Source organism: Scyliorhinus torazame, chromosome 25, assembly GCF_047496885.1.
Source record: "Scyliorhinus torazame isolate Kashiwa2021f chromosome 25, sScyTor2.1, whole genome shotgun sequence".
NCBI classification, from domain to species: Eukaryota; Metazoa; Chordata; class Chondrichthyes; order Carcharhiniformes; family Scyliorhinidae; genus Scyliorhinus; species Scyliorhinus torazame.
This window is the reverse complement of record NC_092731.1, coordinates 43,423,682-43,450,147: the sequence shown is the minus strand read 5'-3', so window position 1 is coordinate 43,450,147 and position 26,466 is coordinate 43,423,682. Positions and strand designations below refer to the sequence as shown.

General features: G+C 46.4%; 2 non-coding genes across 2 annotated transcripts; both read left to right on the top strand.

Moving 5' to 3' along the window:
• Nucleotides 1-18,906: 18,906 nt before the first annotated feature.
• trnad-guc (transfer RNA aspartic acid (anticodon GUC)) lies at nt 18,907-18,978 on the top strand. Its single transcript has one exon. It is a non-coding gene; the product is annotated as a tRNA-Asp (tRNA).
• Nucleotides 18,979-21,463: 2,485 nt separating this feature from the next.
• trnad-guc (transfer RNA aspartic acid (anticodon GUC)) lies at nt 21,464-21,535 on the top strand. The gene has a single exon. It is a non-coding gene; the product is annotated as a tRNA-Asp (tRNA).
• The last annotated feature ends 4,931 nt before the right edge of the window (nt 21,536-26,466 follow it).

Sequence of the window (26,466 nt, the reverse complement as noted above, 5' to 3'; positions counted from 1 at the left end):
GGCGCAGAAACCCTCAGTTGGCCAAGCGTGGCTCACCAAATTGAAGTTTCTCGTTAGTATAGTGGTTAGTATCCCCGCCTGTCACGCCAGAGACCGGGGTTCAATTCCCCGACGGGGTGAGTTTGTACCTTAACAGAAAAAAATTGGGGATTATTTTTTAGAATTGGTACATCGGCTGTCAAATCCGCCAAGGCACACCGCCCCAGAGATGCAATCAACAGGGCGGAATTGAGACCGCTCGTCAAAACCGCCCGCACCAATATTTCTGTGCAATGCGTAGGGTCAGCTAAACGGACACATTACCTTCTTCATTTCCCACATTTGCCCCTGTAAAAGAAAAACGCTGCCTTCAACATGCGCCATTTGTCGCACACGATATGCACTCGCATAAACGATACAATTCAAAGAGATTTCTCCAACGGTCAACTCAACCAACTCAGGCAGGATCGGACAGTGACTCGCAGCTCCTGGTTAGGAACAGATTCGCCGATACAGATGACCTGCACGCGGCGATATTAAACAACGGCCTTCGAACCGCGATGAAAATATAAAAACTGAACACAAAATGTATAAATTTGATGAACCGGATCATCTCTCAACACGCATCAGCCTCATTCCAAGAAATGTCTTGTAAAGTGACGCATAGTGGACCCTTCTGAACCGTGGTTCCTGAATTTGTCTTTCATGACTTCTTTGCTTCACTGCTCTGTCTATTATTACGAAGAAAAGGGGAACAAAATCTCATTGACAGTGTACTGAATATCATAATTGCCCCACGCAGGCCCAGTCCCTCAGACAATGTGCCCTTGGCCGACACACGTCTGACACGAATGTAACCACCGTCGACGTGATTCGTGATTTTGGAGCCTGCCGATCCCATCTCTCTTCATACTGTGTCGTGATGGTGAACAAGACAGTTTAATTCAATGTGTTTTCTGGGAAAAGCAAAAAAACACATCTCCTGATTTGCACAAAAGTCTGATGTATAATGTTGCTTGCTGACTATATAAGTAGTGGCCCTGTTTAGGCAACTGGTTAATTGAAATTGCTTTTACTTTACATGGAGCCAAACATACTTTCCGATATAATTTTTGCGGAATCTCATGCTACTGGAACTGATCGCGTGAATATTGCTGCCATTAGCCCGCCTGCAGATGTCAGGGTCTGAAGTGAACAACCGCCTCAATATTTACAGCTCAAAACACGCGGAAGTGTTTGGGTGATCCTGCATCCAGTCTTCCAAAATTAACATGGGACGATCTTCCTTTCCACATGGTATTGAGTTGCCGCGATTTTACTGATTTCACAGACAAATCGAGCATCTTCAGTAAATGGAGTGATTTCAGAGGCGCAGAAACCCTCAGTTGGCCAAGCGTGGCTCACCAATTGGAAGTTTCTCGTTAGTATAGTGGTTAGTATCCCTGCCTGTCACGCGGGAGACCGGGGTTCAATTCCCCGACGGGGTGAGTGTGTACCTTAACAGAAAAAAATTGGGGATTATTTTTTAGAATTGGTACATCGGCTGTCAAATCCGCCAAGGCACACCGCCCCAGAGATGCAATCAACAGGGCGGAATTGAGACCGGTCGTCAAAACCGCCCGCACCAATATTTCTGTGCAATGCGTAGGGTCAGCTAAACGGGCACATTACCTTCTTCATTTCCCACATTTGACCCTGTAAAAGAAAAACGCTGCCTTCAACATGCGCCATTTGTCGCACACGATATGCACTCGCATAAACGATACAATTCAAAGAGATTTCTCCAACGGTCAACTCAACCAACTCAGGCAGGATCGGACAGTGACTCGCAGCTACTGGTTAAGAACAGATTCGCCGATACAGATGACCTGCACCCCGCGATATTAAACAACGGCCTTCGAACCGCGATGAAAATGCAAAAACTGTACGCAAAATGTATAAATTTGATGAACCGGATCATCTCCCAACACGCATCAGCCTCATTCCAAGAAATGTCTTGTAAAGTGACGCATAGTGGACCCTTCTGAACCGTGGTTCCTGAATTTGTCTTTCATGTCTTCTTTGCTTCACTACTCTGTCTATTATTACGAAGTAAAGGGGAACGAAATCTCATTGACAGTGTACTGAATATCATAATTGCCCCACGCAGACCCAGTCCCTCAGACACTGTGCCCTGGGCCGATACACTTCTGACACGAATGTAACCATCGTCGACGTGATTCGTGATTTTGGAACCTGCCGATCCCATCTCTCTTCATACTGTGTCGTGATGGTGAACAAGACAGTTTAATTCAATGTGTTTTCTGGGAAAAGCAAAAATACACATCTCCTGATTTGCACAAAAGTCTGATGTATCATGTTGCTTGCTGACTATATAAGTAGTGGCCCTGTTTAGGCAACTGGTTAATTGAAATCATTTTTACTTTACATGGAGCCAAACATAATTTCCGATATAATTTTTGCGGAATATCATGCCACTGGAACTGATCGCGTGAATATTGCTGCCATTAGCCCGCCTGCAGATGTCAGGGTCTGAAGTGAAGAACCGCCTCAATATTTACAGCTCAATACACGCGGAAGTGTTTGGATGATCCTGCATCCAGTCTTCCAAAATTAACATGGGACGATCTTCCTTTCCACATGGTATTGAGTTGCCGCGATTTTACTGATTTCACAGACAAATCGAGCATCTTCAGTAAATGGAGTGATTTCAGATGCGCAGAAACCCTCAGTTGGCCAAGCGTGGCTCGCCAAATCGAAGTTCCTCGTTAGTATCGTGGTTAGTATCCCTGCCTGTCCCGCGGGAGACCGGGGTTCAATTCCCCGACGGGGAGAGTGTGTACCTTACCAGAAAAAAATGTGGAATGATTTTTTAGAATTGGTACATCGGCTGTCGAATCCGCCAAGACACACCACCCCAGAGATGCAATCAACAGTGCGGAATTGAGACCGCTCATCAAAACCGCCCGCACCAATATTTCTGTGCAATGCGTGGGTCAGCGAAACGGACACATTACCTTCTTCATTTCCCACACTTGCCCCGTAAAAGAAAAACGCTGCCTTCAACGTGCGCCATTTGTCGCACACGATATGCACTCGCAAAAACGATACAATACAAAGAGATTTCTCCAACGGTCAACTCAACCAACTCAGGCAGGATCCGACAGTGATTCGCAGCTACTGGTTAGGAACAGATTCGCCGATGCAGATGACCTGCACCCCGCGATATTAAACAACGGCCTTCGAACCGCGATGAAAATGCAAAAACTGGACACAAAATGTATAAATTTGATGAACCGGATCATCTCTCAACACGCATCAGCCTCATTCCAAGAAATGTCTTGTAAAGTGACGCATAGTGGACCCTTCTGAACCGTGGTTCCTGAATTTGTCTTTCATGTCTTCTTTGCTTCACTACTCTGTCTATTATTACGAAGTAAAGGGGAACAAAATCTCATTGACAGTGTACTGAATATCATAATTGCCCCACGCAGGCCCAGTCCCTCAGACAATGTGCCCTTGGCCGACACACGTCTGACACGAATGTAACCAGCGTCGACGTGATTCGTGATTTTGGAACCTGCCGATCCCATCTCTCTTCATACTGTGTCCTGATGGTGAACAAGACATTTTAATTCAATGTGTTTTCTGGGAAAAGCAAAAATACACATCTCCTGATTTGCACAAAAGTCTGATGTATAATGTTGCTTGTTGACTATATAAGTAGTGGCCTGTTTAGGCAACTGGTTAATTGAAATCGTTTTTACTTTATATGGAGCCAAACATAATTTCCGATATAATTTTTGCGGAATCTCGTGCCACTGGAACTGATCGCGTGAATATTGCTGCCATTAGCCCGCCTCCAGATGTCAGGGTCTGAAGTGAACAACCGCCTCAATATTTACAGCTCAATACACGTGGAAGTGTTTGGGTGATCCTGCATCCAGTCTTCCAAAATTAACATGGGACGATCTTCCTTTCCACATGGTATTGAGTTGCCGCGATTTTACTGATTTCACAGACAAATCGAGCATCTTCAGTAAATGGAGTGATATCAGAGGCACAGAAACCCTCAGTTGGTCAAGCGTGTCGCACTAAACCGAAGTTCCTTGTTCGTACAGTGGTTAGTATTCCTGTCACGCGGGAGACTGGGGTTCAATTCCCCGACGGGGAGAGTTCATAGCTTACCAGAAAAAAATTGGGAATGATTTTTTAGAATTGGTACATCGGCTGTCGAATCCGCCAAGGCACACCGCCCCAGAGATGCAATCAACAGGGCGGAATTGAGACCGCTCATCAAAACCGCCCGCACCAATATTTCTGTGCAATGCGTGGGTCAGCGAAACAGACACATTACCTTCTTCATTTCCCATATTTGCCCCTGTAAAAGAAAACGCTGCCTTCAACATGCGCCATTTGTCGCACACGATATGCACTCGCAAAAACGATACAATTCAAAGAGATTTCTCCAACGGTCAACTCAACCAACTCGTGAATAATAAGACAATCAAGCAGGATCGGACAGTGACTCGCAGCTACTGGTTAGGAACAGATTCGCCGATACAGATGACCTGCACCCCGCGATATGAAACAACGGCCTTCGAACCGCGATGAAAATGCAAAAACTGGACACAAAATGTATAAATTTGATGAACCGGATCATCTCCCAACACGCATCAGCCTCATTCCAAGAAATGTCTTGTAAAGTGACGCATAGTGGACCCTTCTGAACCGTGGTTCCTGAATTTGTCTTTCATGTCTTCTTTGCTTCACTACTCTGTCTATTATTACGAAGTAAAGGGGAACAAAATCTCATTGTCAGTGTACTGAATATCATAATTGCCCCACGCAGACCCAGTCCCTCAGACACTGTGCCCTGGGCCGACACACTTCTGACACGAATGTAACCAGCGTCGACGTGATTCGTGATTTTGGAACCTGCCGATCCCACCTCTCTTCATACTGTGTCGTGATGGTGAACAAGACAGTTTAATTCAATGTGTTTTCTGGGAAAAGCAAAAATACGCATCTCCTGATTTGCACAAAAGTCTGATGTATAATGTTGCTTGCTGACTATATAAGTAGTGGCCCTGTTTAGGCAACGGGTTAATTGAAATCGTTTTTACTTTACATGGAGCCAAATATAATTTCCGATCTAATTTCTGCGGAATCTCATGCCACTGGAACTGATCGCGTGAATATTGCTGCCATTAGCCCACCTGCAGATGCCAGGGTCTGAAGTGAAGAACCGCCTCAATATTTACAGCTTAATACACGCGGAAGAGTTTGGGTGATCCTGCATCCAGTCTTCCAAAGTTAACATGGGTCGATCTTCATTTCCACATGGTATTGCGTTGCCGCGATTGTACTGATTTCACAGACAAATCGAGCATCTTCAGTAAATGGAGTGATTTCGCTCCTTGTGAAGTTCCTTGTTAGTATAGTGGTTAATATCCCCGCCTGTCACGCGGTAACCGGGGTTCAATTCCCCGACGGGGAGAGCTTGTACCTTACCAGAAAAAAATTGGGAATGATTTTTTAGAATTGGTACATCGGCTGTCGAATCCGCCAAGGCACACCGCCCCAGAGATGCAATCAACAGTGCGGAATTGAGACCGCTCATCAAAACCGCTGTGGTAGTATGTATACCGCAGGCCATTCTACTATCGAGCTGCGGGGGAACAGACACGCTTAATAAAGCCTCATCGACTTCACTCTATTCGTCCCACGGAGTCTTTGTGCGCTACAATTTATTAAGCGTGCCTAAAAAGGACTATGGAGCTCAGGATCATTCCGGAATGCCTGAGGATCAGCCCCCACGCAGTGAATGTGGCAGCAGCCTTCAAGCACTGGCAGACTTGCTTCGAGGCCTACCTCAGAACGGCCACCGGCCAGGTCACAGAAGACCAAAAACTACAGGTCCTGCACTCGAGGGTGAGCACGGAGATCTTCTCCGTCATCGAAGACTCGGAGGATTTCCAGACGGCGTTCGCAGCAACATGTGTCCCATGTTTCATCCCCGACGCCATCTTGGACGGCAACAACGGACCCCACTCCACTACTACAACCACGTCTCGCTTCAATTACGCTCGATCAAGCTCGGCCCCGGACACTCCAGACGACGACCACAACGGTGCTAATAAACGGCCACGAGACACCATGCCTAGTCGACTCCGGGAGCACGGAGAGCTTTATCCACCCCGACACGTTAAGACGCTGTTCCTTGACCACCTACCCCAGCGCACAAAAGATTTCCCTAGCTGCAGGATCCCACTCCGTACAGATCCAAGGATTCTGCATAGTTACCCTAACGGTGCAGGGGAGGGAGTTCAAAAACTACAAACTAAACGTCCTTCCCCAACTCTGCGCCCCCACCTTACTGGGATTAGATTTCCAATGCAATCTACAGAGCCTTACGTTCAAATTCGGCTGCCAAATACCCCCACTCACTATCTGCGGCCTCGCAACCCTCAAGGTGCAACCCCCGTCCTTGTTTGCGAACCTCACCCCGGATTGCAAACCCGTCGCCACTAGGAGCAGACGGTACAGCGCCCAGGACCAGACCTTCATTCGGTCCGAAGTCCAGCGGCTACTAAAGGAGGGCATAATCCAGGCCAGCAATAGTCCCTGGAGAGCGCAGGTGGTAGTAGTGAAGACAGGGGAGAAACAAAGGATGGTCATAGACTATAGCCAGACCATCAATAGGTACACACAACTAGACGCGTACCCTCTCCCCCGCATATCCGACATGGTCAATCGGATTGCCCAATATAAAGTCTTCTCCACCGTGGACCTCAAGTCCGCCTACCATCAGCTCCCTATCCACCCAAGTGACCGCAAGTACACAGCCTTTTAGGCAGACGGGCGATTATACCATTTCCTAAGGGTCCCATTTGGCGTCACAAACGGGGTCTCGGTCTTCCAACGGGAGATGGACCGAATGGTTGACCAACACGGGTTGCGGGCCACATTCCCGTATCTCGACAATGTAACCATCTGCGGCCACGACCAGCAGGACCACGACGCCAACCTCCAAAAATTCCTCCAGACCGCCAAAGCCTTGAACCTCACGTACAACGAGGACAAGTGCGTTTTTAGCACCAATCGGCTAGCCATTCTGGGCTACGTAGTGCGCAATGGGATAATAGGCCCCGACCCCAAACGTATGCGCGCCCTCATGGAATTCCCCCTCCCGCACTGCCCAAAAGCCCTGAAACGCTGCCTGGGGTTCTTTTCATACTACGCCCAGTGGGTCCCCCAGTACGCAGACAAGGCCAGCCCCCTAATACAGACCACGACCTTCCCTCTGTCGACAGAGGCTTGCCAGGCCTTCAGCCGCATCAAAGCGGATATCGCAAAGGCCACGATGCGCGCCATCGACGAGTCCCTCCCCTTCCAGGTCGAGAGCGACGCCTCCGACGTAGCTCTAGCGGCCACCCTTAACCAAGCGGGCAGACCCGTGGCCTTTTTCTCCCGGACCCTCCGCGCCTCAGAAATCCGCCACTCCTCAGTGGAAAAGGAAGCCCAAGCCATAGTGGAAGCTGTGCGACATTGGAGGCATTACCTGGCCGGCAGGAGATTCACTCTCCTCACTGACCAACGGTCGGTAGCCTTCATGTTCGATAATGCACTGCAGGGCAAAATCAAAAACGACAAGATCTTAAGATGGAGGATCGAGCTCTCCACCTTCAACTACGAGATTTTGTATCGTCCCGGAAAGCTGAATGAGCCGTCCGATGCCCTATCCCGCGGCACATGTGCCAACACACAAATTAACCGCCTCCAAACCCTCCACGAGGACCTCTGCCACCCGGGGGTCACTCGGTTTTTCCACTTCATCAAGTCCCGCAACCTCCCATACTCTTTAGAGGAGGTCCGTACAGTCACAAGGGACTGCCACATCTGGGCGGAATGCAAACCGCATTTTTTCAGGCCGGATGGTGCGCACCTGATTAAGGCTTCCCGCCCCTTTGAACGCCTTAGTCTCGATTTCAAAGGGCCCCTCCCCTCCACCGACCGCAACACATATTTTCTTAATGTGATGGACTAATACTCCCGCTTCCCATTCGCCATTCCCTGCTCTGACATGACCGCGGCCACAGTCATTAAAGCCCTGAACACCATCTTCACACTGTTCGGTTGCCCCGCATACGTCCACTCTTTCATGAGTGACGAGCTGCGCCAGTTCCTGCTCAGTAAGGGCATAGCCTCAAGCAGGACGACCAGCTACAACCCCCGGGGGAACAGGCAAGTAGAGAGGGAGAACGGCACGGTCTGGAAGACCGTCCTACTGGCCCTACGGTCCAGGGACCTCCCAGTTTCACGGTGGCAGGAGGTCCTCCCGGACGCTCTCCATTCCATCCGGTCGTTATTATGTACGAGCACTAATCAAATGCCTCATGAGCGTCTCCTTGTCTTCCCTAGGAGGTCCTCCTCTGGAACGTCGCTGCCGACCTGGCTGGCGGCCCCAGGACCCATCTTGCTCCGAAAGCATGTGCGGGCACATAAGGCGGACCCGTTGGTTGAAAGGGTTCACCTCCTCCACGCGAACCCGCAGTACGCTAACGTGGAGTCCCCGACGGCCGACAGGACACGGTCTCCCTGCGGGATCTGGCGCCCGCCGGCAACACACACACCCCCCCGACACCATTCACCCAACCCCCCCTCTTCCTGCCACCGCCGCACCCCACGACCGCCCCCTTCCCAGGAGGATCGGTTCCCCTCCCCTCAGGCCCGACCAAGAATAAAGCCCAAGCTGAAACCGGAAGGCTCCCGGAGACGACAACACCGGTACAAGCACCACCACCACCACGGGGGCCGAGGCGATCGACACGGACGACCAGACCGCCCGACCGACTCGTGGCGTCGATCTAAATCAAAATATAGAATTTTCACAAGAACATTTTGCTTTTCTCCCTATACCCTCTGTAAATAGTTCAAACAGGACAAAAGTGTACATACTGTATTACCATGTGAATGTTTTTTTTTCCTCCCAGGACCAGCCCTGTAAACCCTTACCACCATACGAAGCATCACCCCGCCGGGTTCATTTTTGACAAGGGGTGAATGTGGTAGTATGTATTGGGGGTCATGTGGCACTGGAAGCCCTAATGTTATTGGCTGACAGATCTTGGGTCCTGGTTGGCCGTTGACATCTAGCTCCGCCCTGAAGGCGGAGTATAAGAAGCCGGAGTCCTCCCCCGCAGGCCATTCTACTATCGAGCTGCGGGGGAACAGACACGCTTAATAAAGCCTCATCGATTTCCCTCTATTCGTCTCACGGAGTCTTTGTGCGCTACAACCGCCCGCACCAAAATTTCTGTGCAATGCGTGGGTCAGCGAAACGGACACATTACCTTCTTCATTTCCCACATTTGCCCCTGTAAAAGAAAAACGCTGCCTACAACATGCGCCATTTGTCGCACACGATATGCACTCGCAAAAATGATACAATTCAGAGAGATTTCTCCAACGGTCAACTCAACCAACTCAGGCAGGATCGGACAGTGACCCGCAGCTACTGGTTAGGAACAGATTTGCCGATACAGATGACCTGCACCCCGCGATATTAAACAACGGCCTTCGAACCGCGATGAAAATGCAAAAACTGGACACAAAATGTATAAATTTGATGAACCGGATCATCTCCCAACACGCATCAGCCTCATTCCAAGAAATGTCTTGTAAAGTGACGCATAGTGGACCCTTCTGAACCGTGGATCCTGAATTTGTCTTTCATGTCTTCTTTGCTTCACTACTCTGTCTATTATTACGAAGTAAAGGGGAACAAAATCTCATTGACAGTGTACTGAATATCATAATTGCCCCACGCAGACCCAGTCCCTCAGACACTGTGCCCTGGGCCGACACACTTCTGACACGAATGTAACCACCGTCGACGTGATTCGTGATTTTGGAACCTGCCGATCCCATCTCTCTTCATACTGTGTCGTGATGGTGAACAAGACAGTTAAATTCAATGTGTTTTCTGGGAAAAGCAAAAATACACATCTCCTGATTTGCACAAAAGTCTGATGTATCATGTTGCTTGCTGACTATATAAGTAGTGGCCCTCTTTAGGCAACTGGTTAATTGAAATCGTTTTTACTTTACATGGAGCCAAATATAATTTCCGATCTAATTTCTGCGGAATCTCATGCCACTGGAACTGATCGCGTGAATATTGCTGCCATTAGCCCGCCTGCAGATGTCAGGGTCTGAAGTGAACAACCGCCTCAATATTTACAGCTCAATACACGCGGAAGTGTTTGGATGATCCTGCATCCAGTCTTCCAAAATTAACATGGGACGATCTTCCTTTCCACATGGTATTGAGTTGCCGCGATTTTACTGATTTCACAGACAAATCGAGCATCTTCAGTTAATTGAGTGATTTCAGAGGCGCAGAAACCCTCAGTTGGCCAAGCGGGGCTCACAAAATCAAAGTTCCTCGTTAGTATAGTGGTTAGTACCCTGCCTGTCACGCGGGCGACCGGGGTTCTATTCCTTGATGGGGAGAGCTTGTACCTTACCAGAAAAAAAATGGGAATTAGTTTTTAGAATTGGTACATCGGCTGTCAAATCCGCCAAGGCACACCGCCCCAGAGATGCAATCAACAGGGCGGAATTGAGACCGCTCATCAAAACCGCCCACACCAATATTTCTGTGCAATGCGTGGGTCAGCGAAACGGGCACATTACCTTCTTCATTTCCCACATTTGCCCCTGTAAAAGAAAAACGCTGCCTTCAACATGCGCCGTTTGTCGCACACGATATGCACTCGCTAAAACGATACAATTCAAAGAGATTTCTCCAACGGTCAACTCAACCAACTCGTGAAGATTGTAGTTTAGTCGGGCAGTATGGTCGGCGCGGGCTTGGAGGGCCGAAGGGCCTGTTCCTGTGCTGTACATTTCTTTGTTCTTTGTTGTTGTTTGTGAATAATAAGACAATCAAGCAGGATCGGACAGTGACTCGCAGCTACTGGTTAGGAACAGATTCGCCGATACAGATGACCTGCACCCCGCGATATTAAACAACGGCCTTCGAACCGCGATGAAAATGCAAAAACTGGACATAAAATGTATAAATTTGATGAACCGGATCATCTCTCAACACGCATCAGCCTCATTCCAAGAAATGTCTTGTAAAGTGACGCATAGTGGACCCTTCTGAACCGTGGTTCCTGAATTTGTCTTTCATGTCTTCTTTACTTCACTACTCTGTCTATTATTACGAAGTAAAGGGGAACAAAATCTCATTGACAGTGTACTGAATATCATAATTGCCCCACGCAGACCCAGTCCCTCAGACACTGTGCCCTGGGCCGACACACTTCTGACACGAATGTAACCACCGTCGACGTGATTCGTGATTTTGGAACCTGCCGATCCCATCTCTCTTCATACTGTGTCGTGATGGTGAACAAGACAGTTTAATTCAATGTGTTTTCTGGGAAAAGTAAAAATACGCATCTCCTGATTTGCACAAAAGACTGATGTATGATGTTGCTTGCTGACTATATAAGTAGTGGCCCTCTTTAGGCAACTGGTTAATTGAAATCGTTTTTACTTTACATGGAGCGAAATATAATTTCCAATCTAATTTCTGCGGAATCTCATGCCACTGGAACTGATCGCGTGAATATTGCTGCCATTAGCCCGCCTGCAGATGTCAGGGTCTGAAGTGAAGAACCGCCTCAATATTTACAGCTCAATACACGCGGAAGAGTTTGGGTGATCCTGCATCCAGTCTTCCAAAATTAACATGGGACGATCTTCCTTTCCACATGGTATTCAGTTGCCGCGATTTTACTGATTTCACAGACAAATCGAGCATCTTCAGTAAATGGAGTGATTTCAGAGGCGCAGAAACCCTCAGTTGGCCAAGCGGGGCTCACAAATTTGAAGTTCCTCGTTAGTATAGTGGTTCGTATCCCCGCCTGTCACGTGGGAGACCGGGGTTCAATTCCCCGATGGGAAGAGTTTGTACTTCAACAGAAAAAATTTGGGAATTATTTTTTAGAATTGGTACATCGGCTGTCGAATCCGCCAAGGCACACCGCCCCAGGGATGCAATCAACAGGGCGGAATTGAGACCGCTCATCAAAACCGCTCGCACCAATATTTCTGTGCAATGCATGGGTCAGCGAAGCGGACACATTACCTTCTTCATTTCCACATTTGCCCCTGTAAAAGAAAAACGCTGCCTTCAACATGCGCCATTTGTCGCACACGATATGCACTCGCAAAAACGATACAATTCAAAGAGATTTCTCCAACGGTCAACTCAACCAACTCGTGAATAATAAGACAATCAAGCAGGATCGGACAGTGACTCGCAGCTCCTGGTTAGGAACAGATTCGCCGATACAGATGACCTGCACCCCGCGATATTAAACAACGGCCTTCGAACCGCGATGAAAATGCAAAAACGGGACACAAAATGTATAAATTTGATGAACCGGATCATCTCTCAACACGCATCAGCCTCATTCCAAGAAATGTCTTGTAAAGTGACGCATAGTGGACCCTTCTGAACCGTGGTTCCTGAATTTGTCTTTCATGTCTTCTTTGCTTCACTACTCTGTCTATTATTACGAAGTAAAGGGGAACAAAATCTCATTGACAGTGTACTGAATATCATAATTGCCCCAAGCAGACCCAGTCCCTCAGACACTGTGCCCTGGGCCGACACACTTCTGACACGAATGTAACCACCGTCGACGTGATTCGTGATTTTGGAGCCTGCCGATCCCATCTCTCTTCATACTGTGTCTAGATGGTGAACAAGACAGTTTAATTCAATGTGTTTTCTGGGAAAAGCAAAAATACACATCTCCTGATTTGCACTAAAGTCTGATGTATAATTGACGAATGTGATATAAAATAGTTACTTTAGAGTTACTAGTTAATGTATGTAGAAATAAGCCACTTTGATTCTGGCATTTAGGGACAAAGGGGTTTGAGACCGCATGGAAAAAGCAGGAAGAGGTGTGTCTATGAGAGTGATGCTGCATTGATAGGGGCCAGAGAAGGGGATTGGAAGTGAGCCAATCAGAATAGATCGAACAGGTCAGGAGGGACATAGGCTGACCTATGTCCGTCGAGTATGTGAAACTTGATACCATTTGAATTGATTTTGCAGAGATCCCTTTGTCTTTTAGTTCAGTCGTTTTCTGGGGTGTAAGAGGCTGGATGTCTCTTACGTTTCTGTAAGATGATTCAAGCTTGCAAGCTAAATAAATAACTTCTTTTTACGTGCGAATCCATCTCAACTTTTATTGAGGCCAGACTGACAGATAAAGAAATTTGCGGATCTACATTTGGTGCCGAAAACCGGGATTTCTCTGGGCGATCCTGATCCAACTGCGAAATCAGAATTAGACTGATTATGAACAGGAGGATGGGGAACAAAGGGCCCTCAATGTAGAACTGGAAAACGACCGCGCATTGATTGTTCCCCTCTTCTTATCGTCTGATTAGTCTGGTCACTCGCGGTTGGCACAGAAAGACCGCCTCGACGAAATCACAGGTCAGTCTGGGGATTAGCACTTTAATTGATGGGATTTCATATTGTTGTTTCGGCTTGGGTTAGGGTTTTGGGCTGATGGGACTTTAATAATGAAAGTTCAGTCTATTATATGGGTTCAGAGGCTGATGTGACTTCATTAATGAAGGTTCAGTCCAGTATAACTGTTTTTAAATCTGAAGATGGTTCAACTCTATGTGTGAGTGTTTTAAAATATATAGTTGATTAAGCTAAAATTGTCTCCTTGGACTGTAAAGTTCCAAGGTCTAGTTGAGATTGTGAGGAATGCTGCATATTGGTTGAAGCAGAAGTCTCTCAAAGGGTTAACAGCAGCAGGCGGAGTTGAAAACAGACAGTGCTTCTCACTCAGGCTTTGAGATAACAGCAGCAGCCGTAGTGTAATCGGATACCTTTCCTTTGAGTCAGTGAACACCAGCAAAGTTACGTTTTGAATTAATTAAAGGAAACCAGTGGGTTTCTCCACCTCTTTGATAAAAGTTATTATTTTCGAAAGCAATTGATTGAAATTGCCAGAATCTTAAGTTTTACTTACTTGAAATAAGGTTTATCTCATTTTATCTGGAGATTAATAGAAACTTAAAGAAGGTCATGGACACCATTTTAAAAAGTGTCAATCTGGAGATGATAGTTGATTTTGCTAATACTTATGTGTATGTAAAAGAAAAAAAAAACTTGTTCAAAGAAAAATTGTGAAGATAAAGAAATAATTAAGTTGTAAATGTTATACAAGTTTGTGTTAAGCAAATTGTAAATTTAGTTCTGAGTTGAGATCAGAGCTAAGCTTGCAAGTTGCAGTAATTCAATTTGAATTTTCAAACATTTTTAAGTTTTAAAAAAAAAGAGAGCAAATAGAGAAAAGAAGGACACAGATCTTGAATGCGTTGAATAGCACATTTCAAAGGCCCATAAATCTTTCTGTTATCTTAGACCTAAAACCTAGGAAGATCGACGAGCCAGAGGAATTTCTGGAGCGTTTTAATGAAATCCACCGGGGGCAGTCAGGCGATTTGCTGTATCAAAATGGTCAGAATTCCCCTCAATACTGTGCTATGTTAATGCATTGCCTACCACCTTCTGTGGTTACTGCTGTGAAATGTAATAACATGAATTGGATAGAGAACGACCCTTCCCAGATGGCAAGGGCAGTCAGATTTTAATGGAAGGAGGGTGTAGGCCAAGAAGGAGGCTCAGTTACAAAGGTTAAGACTGAGTATGTAATGAAAAAGGATGATCTGCGACCCCAACAAGCGGCAGAAATGGTAGTTTACCAGCAGGAGCTCCAATATAGTGACTTTGGGTGGGTGGATCAGCGAAGAGGAGGATGAGACAACAGTGCTATATTTCTATCACCCCCCCAGTGGTGGACGTTAGACGTTGAACAGTCACTGCATCACGTTACCCTGGCCTATGACAGAACTGGACGAAACAGGGAGTTGGAGGACAAATACCGGCCATTACTTGAGACCGAATGGCCAGTCAAGGTTACAGCCACAGTCACGGGAAAAGAAGGTACAGCCGATTTTGGTACAATATCACCACATTTATGGCCACAGTCAGCTTCGGTAAGCCCTCATATTACACGTCAGGTCCATGACCAGTACCATGCCAGGGATATGGGGCGAATGGTCAGCATCTTACCGCAGCTCGTCAGAATAGGTATGAGATATACCTTTTGAACAATCCACGTCTGACATTTAAATACTGTACCACTATCAATCCAGCCTGTTTTCTTAGCGGTCCCCCTGTCCATGAAGACGCACCTGGCCACGACTGTTTAGCCTTGATTCAGGAAACTACCACAATAAGGGGCGATTTGAGTGACATTTCGTCAGAACAACCTGACATGATTATGTGTGGTCAAATATCCCACCGGGGTTTAGTTAATGACCTACTGCAGGCCCTCCTTATGCCCGCGCAGATTTCCGTTATTAAATGCGCTGCCCACACGAATGGTACAACCCCAGTTGACGTTGGTAATGAACGAGCAGATCGTGCAGCGCGCACAGCCGCACAAATTCAGCAAGTGATGGTGCCTAAAATGTTAAGTCAGACTAAACGATCTACTATGAATATGTCTGCTTCTGACAAGCCAATGCCAACCATCCAAGACGTCATAAGGTTACAGGAGGACGCTCCTGAGAGTGATAAACAAATGTGGAAACGGTTAGGTTGTATATATGATTCTGTTTCCTCTTTATGGATCACGCCTGCACATCAGACTTGTATGTCTGATGCGCTGGCTTTATGGGTCATTGAATGTGTACACTTTGCAACTCATTGTGGGGCTCGAGGGACTAGTGATTTGTTGCTGGACACTTGGTGGCACCCTAAAATGCAGGGGTTGGCCCAAAGTATCAGTAATCGGTGTTTGATTTGTCAGCAATATAACACCGGAAAAGGTATCCCTTGTGGGAAGGGGCAAACCCCGTTGCCCAGTGGTCCCTTTGAGACGCTCCAAATGGATTAAATTGAGTTGGAAAGGTGTCAATGTTACAAATATGTTTTGGTCATTGTGGATGTGATCAGCAGATGGGTCGAGGCGTATCCGACTATCTATAGTAAAGCTGATCCTGTGGTTAAAGTCTTGATGAGGGAAATCATACCCCGGTACGGTATACCAGCGCAGTTAAGTTCTGATAATGGGCCTCATTTTATAGTATAGTGGTTAGTATCCCTGCCTGTCACGCGGGCGACCGGGGTTCAATTCCCCGACAGATAGAGTTTGTACCTTACCAGAAAAAAATTGCGGATGATTTTTTAGAATTGATACATCGGCTGTCGAATCCGCCAAGACACACCGCCCCAGAGATGCAATCAACAGTGCGGAATTGTGACCGCTCATCAAAACCGCCTGCAGCAATATTTCTGTGCAATGCGTGGGTCAGCGAAACAGACACATTACCTTCTTCATTTCCCATATTTGCCCCTGTAAAAGAAAAACGCTGCCTTCAACATGCGCCATTTGTCGCACACGATATGCACTCGCAAAAACGATACAATTCAAAGAGATTTCTCCAACGGTCAACTCAACCAACTCGTGAATAGTAAGACAATCAAGCAGGATCGGACAGTGACTCGCAGCTCCTGGTTAGGAACACATTCGCCGATACAGATGACCTGCACCCCGCGATATTAAACAACGGCCTTCGAACCGCGATGAAAATGCAAAAACTGGACACAAAATGTATAAATTTGATGAACCGGATCATCTCTCAACACGCATCAGCCTCATTCCAAGAAATGTCTTGTAAAGTGACGCATAGTGGACCCTTCTGAACCGTGGTTCCTGAATTTGTCTTTCATGTCTTCTTTGCTTCACTACTCTGTCTATTATTACGAAGTAAAGGGGAACAAAATCTCATAGACAATGTGATGAATATCATAATTGCCCCAAGCAGACCCAGTCCCTCAGACACTGTGCGCTGGGCCGACACACTTCTGACACGAATGTAACCATCGTCGACGTGATTCGTGATTTTGGAACCTGCCGATCCCATCTCTCTTCATACTGTGTCGTGATGGTGAACAAGACAGTTTAATTCAATGTGTTTTCTGGGAAAAGCAAAAATACACATCTCCTGATTTGCACAAAAGTCTGATGTATAATGTTGCTTGTTGACTATATAAGTAGTGGCCCTGTTTAGGCAACTGGTTAATTGAAATCGTTTTTACTTTACATGGAGCCAAACATAATTTCCGACATAATTTTTGCGGAATCTCATGCCACTGGAACTGATCACGTGAATATTGCTGCCATTAGCCCGCCTGCAGATGTCAGGGTCTGAAGTGAACAACCGCCTCAATATTTACAGCTCAATACACGTGGAAGTGTTTGGGTGATCCTGCATCCAGTCTTCCAAAATTAACATGGGACGATCTTCCTTTCCACATGGTATTGAGTTGCCGCGATTTTACTGATTTCACAGACAAATCGAGCATCTTCAGTAAATGGAGTGATTTCAGAGGCGCAGAAACCCTCAGTTGAACAAGCGTGTCGCGTTAAACCGAAGTTCCTCGTTAGTATAGTGGTTAGTAACCCCGCCTGTCACGCGGGAGACCGGGGTTTAATTCCCCGACGGGGAGAGTTTGTACCTTACCAGAAAAAAATTGGGAGAGATTTTTTAGAATCGGTACATCGGCTGTCGAATCCGCCAAGGAATACCGCCCCAGAGATGCAATCAACAGTGCGGAATTGAGATCGCTCTTCAAAACCGCCCGCACCAATATTTCTGTGCAATGCGTGGGTCGGCGAAACAGACACATTACCTTCTTCATTTCCCGTATTTGCACCTGTAAAAGAAAAACGCTGCCTTCAACATGCGCCATTTGACGCACACGATATGCACTCGCAAAAACGATACAATTCAAAGAGATTTCTCCAACGGTCAACTCAACCAACTTGTGAATAATAAGACAATCAAGCAGGATCGGACAGTGACTCGCAGCTACTGGTTAGGAACAGATTCGCCGATACAGATGACCTGCACCCCGTGATATTAAACAACGACCTTCGAATCGTGATGAAAATGCAAAAACTGTACACAAAATGTATAAATTTGATGAACCGGATCATCTCTCAACACGCATCAGCCTCATTCCAAGAAATGTCTTGTAAAGTGACGCATAGTGGACCCTTCTGAACCGTGGTTCCTGAATTTGTCTTTCATGTCTTCTTTGCTTCACTACTCTGTCTATTATTACGAAGTAAAGGGGAACAAAATCTCATTGACAGTGTACTGAATATCATAATTGCCCCACGCAGACCCAGTCCCTCAGACACTGTGCCCTTGGCCGACACACTTCTGACACGAATGTAACCAGCGTCGACGTGATTCGTGATTTTGGAACCTGCCGATCCCATCTCTCTTCATACTGTGTCGTGATGGTGAACACGACAGTTTAATTCAATGTGTTTTCTGGGAAAAGCAAAAATACACATCTCCTCATTTGCACAAAAGTCTGATGTATAATGTTGCTTGCTGACTATATAAGTAGTGGCCCTGTTTAGGCAACAGGTTAATTGAAATCGTTTTTACTTTATATGGAGCCAAACATAATTTCCGATCTAATTTTTGCGGAATCTCATGCCACTGGAACTGATCGCGTGAATATTGCTGCCATTAGCCCACCTGCAGATGTCAGGGTCTGAAGTGAACAACAGCCTCAATATTTACAGCTCAATACACGTGGAAGTGTTTGGGTGATCCTGCATCCAGTCTTCCAAAATTAACATGGGACGATCTTCCTTTCCACATGGTATTGAGTTGCCGCGATTTTGCTGTTTTCACAGACAAATCGAGCAACTTCAGTAAATGGAGTGATTTCAGAGGCGCAGAAACCCTCAGTTGGCCAAGCGTGGCACACCAAATTGAAGTTCCTCGTTAGTATAGTGGTTAGTATCCCCGCCTGTCACGTGGGAGACCGGGGTTCAATTCCCCGACGGGGAGAGTTTGTACCTGACCAGAAAAAAATTGGGAATGGTTTTTTAGAATTGGTACATCGGCTGTCGAATCCGCCAAGGCACACCGCCCCAGAGATGCAATTAGCAGTGCGGAATTGAGACCGCTCATCAAAACCGCCCACACCAATATTTCTGTGCAATGCGTGGGTCAGCGAAACGGACACATGACCTTCTTCATTTCCCATATTTCCACCTGTAAAAGAAAAGCGCTGCCTTCAACATGCGCCGTTTGTCGCACACGATATGCACTCGCAAAAACGACACAATTCAAAGAGATTTCTCCAACGGTCAACTCAACCAACTCGTGAATAATAAGACAATCAAGCAGGATCGGACAGTGACTCGCAGCTACTGGTTAGGAACAGATTCGCCGATACAGATGACCTGCACCCCGCCATAGAACATAGAACAATACAGCGCAGTACAGGCCCTTCGGCCCACGTTGTTGCACCAAAACAAAAGCCATCCAACCTACACTATGCCATTATCATCCATATGTTTATCCAATAAACTTTTAAATGCCCTCAATGTTGGCGAGTTCACCACTGTAGCAGGTAGGGCATTCCACGGCCTCACTACTCTTTGCGTAAAGAACCTACCTCTGACCTCTGTCCTATATCTATTATCCCTCAGTTTAAAGTTATGTCCCCTCGTGCCAGCCATATCCATCCGCGGGAGAAGGCTCTCACTGTCCACCCTATCCAACCCCCTGATCATTTTGTATGCCTCTATTAAGTCTCCTCTTAACCTTCTTCTCTCCAACGAAAACAACCTCAAGTCCATCAGCCTTTTCTCATAAGATTTTCCCTCCATACCAAGCAACATCCTGGTAAATCTCCTCTGCACCCGCTCCAAAGCCTCCACGTCCTTCCTATAATGCGGTGACCAGAACTGTACGCAATACTCCAAATGCGGCCGTACCAGAGTTCTGTACAGCTGCAACATGACCTCCCGACTCCGGAACTCAATCCCTCTACCAATAAAGGCCAACACTCCATAGGCCTTCTTCACAACCCTATCAACCTGGGTGGCAACTTTCAGGGATCTATGTACATGGATACCTAGATCCCTCTGCTCATCCACACTTTCAAGAACTTTACCATTAGCCAAATATTCCGCATTCCTGTTATTCCTTCCAAAGTGAATCACCTCACACTTCTCTACATTAAACTCCATTTGCCACCTCTCGGCCCAGCTCTGCAGCTTATCTATATCCCTCTGTAATCTGCTACATCCTTCCATACTATCGACAACACCACCGACTTTAGTATCGTCTGCAAATTTACTCACCCACCCTTCTGCGCCTTCCTCTAGGTCATTGATAAAAATGACAAACAGCAACGGCCCCAGAACAGATCCTTGTGGTACTCCACTTGTGACTGTACTCCATTCTGAACATTTCCCATCAACCACCACCCTCTGTCTTCTTTCAGCTAGCCAATTTCTGATCCACATCTCTAAATCACCCTCAATCCCGAGCCTCCGTATTTTTTGCAATAGCCTATCGTGGGGAACCTTATCAAACGCTTTGCTGAAATCCATATACACCACATCAACTGCTCTACCCTCGTCTACCTGTTCAGTCACCTTCTCAAAGAACTCAATAAGGTTTGTGAGGCATGACCTACCCTTCACAAAGCCATACTGACTATCCCTGATCATATTATTCCTATCTAGATGATTATAAATCTTGTCTCTTATAATCCCCTCCAAGACTTTACCCACTACAGACGTGAGGCTCACCGGCCTATAGTTGCCGGGGTTGTCTCTGCTCCCCTTTTTGAACAAAGGGACTACATTTGCTGTCCTCCAGTCCTCTGGCACTATTCCTGTAGACAATGATGACATAAAAATCAAAGCCAAAGGTCCAGCAATCTCTTCCCTGGCCTCCGATAGAATCCTAGGATAAATCCCATCAGGTCCCGGGGACTTATCTATTTTCAGCCTGTCCAGAATTGCCAACACCTCTTCCCTACGTACCTCAATGCCATCTATTCTATTAGCCTGTGGCTCAGCATTCTCCTCCACAACATTATCTTTTTCCTGAGTGAATACTGACGAAAAATATTCATTTAGTATCTCGCCTATCTCTTCAGACTCCACACACAATTTCCCATCCCTGTCCTTGACTGGTCCTAATCTTTCCCTAGTCATTCGCTTATTCCTGACATACCTATAGAAAGCTTTTGGGTTTTCCTTGATCCTTCCTGCCAAATACTTCTCATGTCCCCTCCTTGCTCGTCTTAGCTCTCTCTTTAGATCCTTCCTCGCTACCTTGTAACTATCCATCGCCCCAACCGAAACTTCACACGTCTTCCAAAATTAACATGGGACGATCTTCCTTTCCACATGGTATTGAGTTGCCGCGATTTTACTGATTTCACAGACAAATCGAGCATCTTCAGTAAATGGAGTGATTTCAGAAGAGCAGAAACCCTCAGTTGGCCAAGCGTGTCTCGCCAAACCGAAGTTCCTCGTTAGTATAGTGGTTAGTATCCCCGCTTGTCACGCGGGAGACCGGGGTTCAATTCCCCGACGGGGAGAGTTTGTACTTTAACAGAAAAAAATTGGGAATGATTTTTTAGAATTGGTACATCGGCTGTCGAATCCGCCAAGACACACCGCCCCAGAGATGCAATCAACAGGGCGGAATTGAGACCGCTCATCAAAACCGCCCGCACCAATATTTCTGTGCAATGCGTGGGTCAGCGAAACGGACACATTACCTTCTTCATTTCCCACATTTGCCCCTGTGAAAGAAAAACGCTGCCTTCAACATGCGCCATTTGTCGCACCCGATATGCACTCGCAAAAACGATACAATTCAAAGAGATTTCTCCAACGGTCAACTCAACCAACTCGTGAATAATAAGACAATCAAGCAGGATCGGACAGTGACTCGCAGCTACTGGTTAGGAACAGATTCGCCGATAAAGATGACCTGCACCCCGCGATATTAAACAACGACCTTCGAACCGCGATGAAAATGCAAAAACTGGACACAAAATGTATAAATTTGATGAACCGGATCATCTCTCAACACGCATCAGCCTCATTCCAAGAAATGTCTTGTAAAGTGACGCATAGTGGACCCTTCTGAACCGTGGTTCCTGAATTTGTCTTTCATGTCTTCTTTGCTTCACTACTCTGTCTATTATTACGAAGTAAAGGGGAACGAAATCTCATTGACAGTGAACTGAATATCATAATTGCCCCAAGCAGACCCAGTCCCTCAGACACTGTGCGCTGGGCCGACACACTTCTGACACGAATGTAACCAGCGTCGACGTGATTCGTGATTTTGGAACTTGCCGATCCCATCTCTCTTCATACTGTGTCGTGATGGTGAACAAGACAGTTTAATTCAATGTGTTTTCTGGGAAAAGCAAAAATACACATCTCCTGATTTGCACAAAAGTCTGATGTATAATGTTGCTTGCTGACTATATAAGTAGTGGCCCTGTTTAGGCAACTGGTTAATTGAAATCGTTTTTACTTTACATGGAGCCAAACATAATTTCCGATATAATTTTTGCGGAATCTCATGCCACTGGAACTGATCGCGTGAATATTGCTGCCATTAGCCCGCCTGCAGATGTCAGGGTCTGAAGTGAACAACCGCCTCAATATTTACAGCTCAATACACGCGGAAGTGTTTGGGTGATCCTGCATCCAGTCTTCCAAAATTAACATGGGACGATCTTCCTTTCCTCATGGTATTGAGTTGCCGTGATTTTACTGATTTCACAGACAAATCGAGCATCTTCAGTAAATGGAGTGATTTCAGAAGCGCAGAAACCCTCAGTTGGCCAAGCGTATCTTGCCAAACTGAAGTTCCTCGTTAGTATAGTGGTTAGTATCCCCGCCTGTCACGCGGGAGACCGCGGTTCAATTCCCCGACGGGGAGAGTTTGTACCTTACCAGAAAAAAATTGGGAATGATTTTTTAGAATTGGTACATCGGCTGTCGAATCCGCCAAGGCACAGCGCCCCAGAGATGCAATCAACAGTGCGGAATTGAGACCGCTCATCAAAACCGCCTGCACCAATATTTCTGTGCAATGCATGGGTCAGCGAAACGGACACATTACCTTCTTCATTTCCCATATTTGCCCCTGTAAAAGAAAAACGCTGCCTTCAACATGCGCCATTTGTCGCACACGATATGCACTCGCAAAAATGATACAATTCAAAGAGATTTCTCCAACGGTCAACTCAACCAACTCGTGAATAATAAGACAATCAAGCAGGATCGGACAGTGACTCTCAGCTACTGGTTAGGAACACATTCGCCGATACAGATGACCTGCACCCCGCGATATTAAACAACGGCCTTCGAACCGCGATGAAAATGCAAAAACTGGACACAAAATGTATAAATTTGATGAACCGGATCATCTCTCAACACGCATCAGCCTCATTCCAAGAAATGTCTTGTAAAGTGACGCATAGTGGACCCTTCTGAACCGTGGTTCCTGAATTTGTCTTTCATGGATTTGGTTTTGGGTAATGAACCAGGCCAGGTGTTGGATTTGGAGGTAGGAGAGCACTTTGGAGACAGTGACCACAATTCGGTGACGTTTACGTTAATGATGGAAAGGGATAAGTATACACCGCAGGGCAAGAGTTATAGCTGGGGGAAGGGCAATTATGATGCCATTAGACGTGACTTGGGGGGGATAAGGTGGAGATGTAGGCTGCAAGTGTTGGGCACACTGGATAAGTGGGGCTTGTTCAAGGATCAGCTACTGCGTGTTCTTGATAAGTATGTACCGGTCAGACAGGGAGGAAGGCGTCGAGCGAGGGAACCGTGGTTTACCAAGGAAGTGGAATCTCTTGTTAAGAGGAAGAAGGAGGCCTATGTGAAGATGAAGTGTGAAGTTTCGGTTGGGGCGATGGATAGTTACAAGGTAGCGAGGAAGGATCTAAAGAGAGAGCTAAGACGAGCAAGGAGGGGACATGAGAAGTATTTGGCAGGAAGGATCAAGGAAAACCCAAAAGCTTTCTATAGGTATGTCAGGAATAAGCGAATGACGAGGGAAAGAGTAGGACCAGTCAAGGACAGGGATGGGAAATTGTGTGTGGACTCTGAAGAGATAGGCGAGATACTAAATGAATATTTTTCGTCAGTATTCACTCAGGAAAAAGATAATGTTGTGGAGGAGAATGCTGAGCCCCAGGCTAATAGAATAGATGGCATTGAGGTACGTAGGGAAGAGGTGTTGGCAATTCTGGACAGGCTGAAAATAGATAAGTCCCCGGGACCTGATGGGATTTATCCTAGGATTCTATGGGAGGCCAGGGAAGAGATTGCTGGACCTTTGTCTTTGATTTTTATGTCATCATTGGCTACAGGAATAGTGCCAGAGGACTGGAGGACAGCAAATGTGGTCCCTTTGTTCAAAAAGGGGAGCAGAGACAACCCCGGCAACTATAGGCCGGTGAGCCTCACGTCTGTAGTGGGTAAAGTCTTGGAGGGGATTATAAGAGACAAGATTGATAATCATCTAGATAGGAATAATATGATCAGGGATAGTCAGCATGGCTTTGTGAAGGGTAGGTCATGCCTCACAAACCTTATTGAGTTCTTTGAGAAGGTGACTGAACAGGTAGACGAGGGTAGAGCAGTTGATGTGGTGTATATGGATTTCAGCAAAGCGTTTGATAAGGTCCCCACGGTAGGCTATTGCAAAAAATACGGAGGCTGGGGATTGAGGGTGATTTAGAGATGTGGATCAGAAATTGGCTAGCTGAAAGAAGACAGAGGATGGTGGTTGATGGGAAATGTTCAGAATGGAGTACAGTCACAAGTGGAGTACCACAAGGATCTGTTCTGGGGCCGTTGCTGTTTGTCATTTTTATCAATGACCTAGAGGAAGGCGCAGAAGGGTGGGTGAGTAAATTTGCAGACGATACTAAAGTCGGTGGTGTTGTCGATAGTGTGGAAGGATGTAGTAGATTACAGAGGGATATAGATAAGCTGCAGAGCTGGGCCGAGAGGTGGCAAATGGAGTTTAATGTAGAGAAGTGTGAGGTGATTCACTTTGGAAGGAATAACAGGAATGCGGAATATTTGGCTAATGGTAAAGTTCTTGAAAGTGTGGATGAGCAGAGGGATCTAGGTGTCCATGTACATAGATCCCTGAAAGTTGCCACCCAGGTTGATAGGGTTGTGAAGAAGGCCTATGGAGTGTTGGCCTTTATTGGTAGAGGGATTGAGTTCCGGAGTCGGGAGGTCATGTTGCAGCTGTACAGAACTCTGGTACGGCCGCATTTGGAGTATTGCGTACAGTTCTGGTCACCGCATTATAGGAAGGACGTGGAGGCTTTGGAGCGGGTGCAGAGGAGATTTACCAGGATGTTGCCTGGTATGGAGGGAAAATCTTATGAGGAAAGGCTGATGGACTTGAGGTTGTTTTCGTTGGAGAGAAGAAGGTTGAGAGGAGACTTAATAGAGGCATACAAAATGATCAGGGGGTTGGATAGGGTGGACAGAGCCTTCTCCCGCGGATGGATATGGCTGGCACGAGGGGACATAACTTTAAACTGAGGGGTAATAGATATAGGACAGAGGTCAGAGGTAGGTTCTTTACGCAAAGAGTAGTGAGGCCGTGGAATGCGCTACCTGCTACAGTGGTGAACTCGCCAACATTGAGGGCATTTAAAAGTTTATTGGATAAACATATGGATGATAATGGCATTGTGTAGGTTGGATGGCTTTTGTTTCGGTGCAACATCGTGGGCCGAAGGGCCTGTACTGCGCTGTATTGTTCTATGTTCTATGTTCTATGTCTTCTTTGCTTCACTACTCTGTCTATTATTACGAAGTAAAGGGGAACAAAATCTCATTGACAGTGTACTGAATATCATAATTGCCCCAGGCAGACCCAGTCCCTCAGACACTGTGCCCTGGGCCGACACACTTCTGACACGAATGTAACCAGCGTCGACGTGATTCGTGATTTTGGAACCTGCCGATCCCATCTCTCTTCATACTGTGTCGTGATCGTGAACAAGACAGTTTACTTCAATGTGTTTTCTGGGAAAAGCAAAAATACACATCTCCTCATTTGCACAAAAGTCTGATGTATAATGTTGCTTGCTGACTATATAAGTAGTGGCCCTGTTTAGGCAACAGGTTAATTGAAATCGTTTTTACTTTATATGGAGCCAAACATAATTTCCGATCTAATTTTTGCCAAATTTCATGCCACTGGAACTGATCGTGTGAATATTGCTGCCATTAGCCCACCTGCAGATGTCAGGGTCTGAAGTGAACAACAGCCTCAATATTTACAGCTCAATACACGTGGAAGTGTTTGGGTGATCCTGCATCCAGTCTTCCAAAATTAACATGGGACGATCTTCCTTTCCACATGGTATTGAGTTGCCGCGATTTTACTGATTTCACAGACAAATCGAGCATCTTCAGTAAATGGAGTGATTTCAGAAGCGCAGAAACCCTCAGTTGGCCA